This window comes from Palaemon carinicauda, chromosome 3 (assembly GCF_036898095.1).
Source record: "Palaemon carinicauda isolate YSFRI2023 chromosome 3, ASM3689809v2, whole genome shotgun sequence".
Taxonomy (NCBI): Eukaryota; Metazoa; Arthropoda; class Malacostraca; order Decapoda; family Palaemonidae; genus Palaemon; species Palaemon carinicauda.
In genome coordinates, this window is record NC_090727.1 from 75,079,079 (window position 1) to 75,083,944 (window position 4,866).

Sequence of the window (4,866 nt, forward strand, 5' to 3'; positions counted from 1 at the left end):
GGAAGACCATAGTACAGAGGCTATGGCACTACCCAAGACTAGAGAACAATGGCTTGATTTTGGAGATTCCTTCTTCTAGAAGAGTTTATCCTTATGTGGTTTAATCCGTATGAAGTCAGCTGTTTGTAATATGAGTTTTATGATAACCAAGAATCCTAAACATGGCATTCTAAAAAATTGTGTTATTACTTCCGCCAACGAAGTTGGAAGGAGGTTTTCACCCTGTTTTTGTTTTGTGTGTTTCCTGTGTGTGCCTGTTTGTTTGTGAACAGCTTCCTGACCACAATTTTAATCGTAGAGTAATGAAACTTGCAGGAATTAAGATATGTAAAAAGTTAGAAATGATTAAATTTTGGAAGGTCAAGGTCAAAGGTCAAGCAAAATGTCCAATTCACGTAATCAGCCATAAGGTTGGACATCGTAGTCACAGAAACTTCAAACTTGGTTTATATTTGAGCGTATGAAAATCCACGATAAATAATACATGCTAAGGTCAATGGTCAAGGTCGAGCAATATATATATATATACATATATATATATATATATATATATATATATATATATATATATATATATATATATATATATATATATATATATATATATATATATATATGTATATATGTATATATAATATATATATGTGTGTATATATATATAATATATATATATATATATGTGTGTGTGTGTGTGTATATATACACAGTATATATGTATATGTATATATATATATATATATATATATATATATATATATATATATATATATATATATATATATATATGTATGTATGTATGTATGTATGTATGTATGTATAAGAGACATCTTAAGAAATTTAATACCCTTACTCAAAATTCCTTCCCAATTGCATCCTTACCATTCTCTTTATATCTGTGGCTATTTCTCTCATCCTGTAAGGAAAAACCGTGGCGAGGCATAAGCCGCTTATCTCAAGGCAGTGTCATTGGAGCGCGGTCATACTATGAACCTAAAAGAAGCTTAGTAGATTTTTTACTCTATAACGATTCTCGCATTAACAAAGGACTTTAGTAGTAGGTTGGTCAGGGCACCAGCCACCCGTTGAGATATTATCGCTAGAGAGTTTTGGGGTCCTTTGACTGGCCAGACAGTACTACATTGGAACCTTCTCTCTGGTTACGGTTCATTTTCTCTTTGCCTACACATACACCAAATAGTCTGGCCTATTCTTTACAGATTCTTATCTGCCCTCATACATCTGGCAACACTCAGATTACCAAAGAATTCTTCTTCACCCAAGGGGTTAACTACTGTACTGTAATTGTTCAGTGGCCACTTTCCTCTTGGTAAGGGTAGAATAAACTCTTTAGCTATGGTAAGCAGCTCTTCTAGGAGAATTACACTCCAAAATCAAACCGTTGTTCTATAGTCTTGGGTAGTGCCATAGCCTCTGTACCATGGTCTTCCACTGTCTTGGGTTAGAGTTCTCCTGCTTGAGGGTACACTCGGGCACACTGTTCTATCTTATTTCTCTTCATCTTGTTTTGTTGAAGTATTTATAGTTTATATAGAAAATATTTATTTTGATGTTGTTACTCTTCTTAAAATATTTTATCTTTCCTTCTTTCCTTTCCTCACCGGGCTACTTTCCCTGTAGGAGCCCCTGCGCTTATAGCATCTTGCTTTTCCAACTAGGGTTGTAGCTTACCAACAAATAATATTAATAATAATAATTCGTTTATTAAATTGATTTGGCGTCTGATTGATAAATACATATTTATTTTTTTATTTTCTATTTTTTCTTATTTTAGAGTAATGCCAAGCGAATACCTACTTTTATCTCTTCCTTTATAACATTGATCCATGTTAATTACCTCCGCCAACGAAGTTTAATGGAGGTTATGTTTTCGCCCCTGTTTGTGTGTTTGTTTGTTTGTAAACAGCTTCCTGGCAACAATTTGAATTGTATAGCAATGACAATTGCAGGGCTTAACTTATGTGAAAAGGTAGACATGATAAATTTTGGAAGGTCAAGCAAAATGTCCAATTCACGTAATCAGACATACGTTTGGACATCGTTGTCACAAAGACTTCAAACTTGGTTCATATTTGAGTGTATGAAAATTCACCCTAATCAATACATGTTAAGGTCAGAGGTTAAGGTCATGGTCAAGCAAAATGTCCAATTCACGTAATCAGACATAAGTTTGGACATCGTTGTCACAAAGACTTCAAACTTGGTTCATGTTTGAGTGTAAATATATTCACGCTAATTAATACATGTTAAGGTCAATGTCAATAAGCTGCTGTAGCGGAGGTCTGCGCTCTTCTGAATGCCCCTCTTGTTGATTTGAATCAGGAGATTTTTTAAGTAAATCATGCTATATGATAAAAAGGAAGTCTCTCTCTCTCTCTCTCTCTCTCTCTCTCTCTCTCTCTCTCTCTCTCTCTCTCTCTGTATATATATATATATATATATATATACATATAGCATATATATATATATATGTATATATATATATATATATATATATATGAAAACTTACATTCATTTGTGTATATATATATATATATATATATATATATATATATATATATATATATATATATATATATATATATATATATATACAGTATATATCTGTCCGATGATGCTCAACTCTCCCCGTCCCTCGATAGTGGGGAGAAGGCGTAGTCATACCCTGGTGAGAAGGATTGCATATGTACATATCTAAGTATTTAGCCGTCATTTTTAACGGGTCGCGTACACTAGTGTATAGCATAACGAATGAAAGTCTATCATTTTTAAAATCATCTTAAATATGATAGTGAAATACGAGAATTTGCATAGATTTTTACATCGGTATCCTTAAATCGCTGTTTTATTTAGACGGGTTATATTCATCTGCATTAAATGCGTGTGAGGATTGTCAGGGGAACTATGAATATTTTGATCGAGTATTACGGTGCCTCCATAAACTTGGACGTAACGCCTTAGGTGGAGGAGGCTTTTCCTGGTCTAGTTATGGATAAATCATTTTTCCGATTTATTGATGGATTTTTTATACCTCCGCCAATGAAGATGGAAGGAGGTTATGTTTTCGAACCTGTTTGTTTGTAATTTTTGTGTATGTGTTTGTTTGTGAAGAGCTTCCTGGCCACAATTTTAATCGTAATGAAACTTGCAAGGATTAACTATTATGTAAAAAGATGGAAATAATTACATTTTGGAATGTCAAGGTCAAAGGTCAAGGTCACGGTCATACAAAATGTCCTATTCACGTAATCAGCCATAAGTTTAGACATCGTTGTCACAGAGACTTCAAACTTGGTTCATATTTTAGTGTATGAAAATCCACGTCAATTGATACATGTTAAGGTCAAAGTCAAGGCCGAGCAAAAGGTCGAGAAATAACCTGCTGTGGCGGAGGTCTGCGCTGTACCGAGTGCCCATCCAATTTTTATTTTTTTTTCTTACTGTAACAGTTTTGGCCAAATTGCCTTACTTGCTACCCCAAAATGAGAACAATATCTTATGTTTATTAATAGGCTTTTATTTTTGGAAACACACTCTCTCTCTCTCTCTCTCCCTCTCTCTCTCTCTCTCTCTCTCTCTCTCTCTCTCTCTCTCTCTCTCTCTCTCTCTCTCTCTCTCTCTCTCAGTTGCAAATGTTTTCCCTTCACATTTTTTTTCGTTCCGTATGGTAAGTTGAATCTATTCAATAAGCATGAAAATAACAAATGACTCTCTCTCTCTCTCTCTCTCTCTCTCTCTCTCTCTCTCTCTCTCTCTCTCTCTCTCTAAGTTACTAAAGTTTCCCTCAACATTTCTCTTTTGTTCTGTATGGTAGGCTGAATCCTGCCATTTACTTTTCTTCCCTATTGGAGCCTTTGGGCTTATAGCATCTTGCTTTTCCAACTAAGGTTGTAGCTTAGCTTGTAATAATGATAATAATAATAATAATAATAATAATAATAATAATAATAATAACAAATTTGATCATTCATGTACCTAGGTATACGCATAGTTTTCATTTACATATCTATTCCTGTAAATTTAGTTTTTTTTTTTTTTTCTTATTTACTTCATCCCTCATCTCCATTTCCCTGGGTGAATCGAGGCGCCGAGGCGTCGTAAGAGATGCGATATTCTCCTTTTTGGATTTCTCTTAAATCCTGATATGTTTTGCCGCAGGTGCCTGCGAGTGTTCACAGCAGATCCTTGGGGATTTTACTCCGGGGGATGTAGGATTCCGATTGTGTGTCTTTTTTTTTTTTTTTACTTATTTTCTTGCGTTTTTGTTGCATTTGTAGAAAACATACATTAAAATACACAATTTACGCGTATTTATGATAAATAGAATAACCACCATTTTTTTTTTACCTATTTTCTTGGTTCACTTTTATCCATAGGCGTTTTTGTTGCATTCGTGGAAAAAATATACATTAATATACTAAATTTCCCGTGTATTTATGTTGAATAACCCAGAATGTATAAAAAATTAAATTTATTTAGTCCCTTCGAAAGCTAAATGAATTTCATTTTTTCATTCAGTGTGGGTTATTTTATTTATCGTAGAAAATATACATTATTCTCTATTAAGACTTGCCATATTTTAAATTGTAATATATTATTCCTTTTGATAAGTTTCCTTCTATTAACATGCTAATTTCCCATTTTTATGGGAGTAAGCACGGTTGTCTTTTTTTTGAAGGCCTTTGCTTTGGCTTTGGGGTAGACCGTAGTCCCGATCGGCTGCCCTGCCTGACATCGCTTAGACCCCGTTAGCGTATGTTCATGTATTGTACCATTCACCAGTGCCCTTCCTCCCAGCAGCCCGGTTAGGTCGAATAAGTACATTAGTTCAAATAACATCATGTTTTT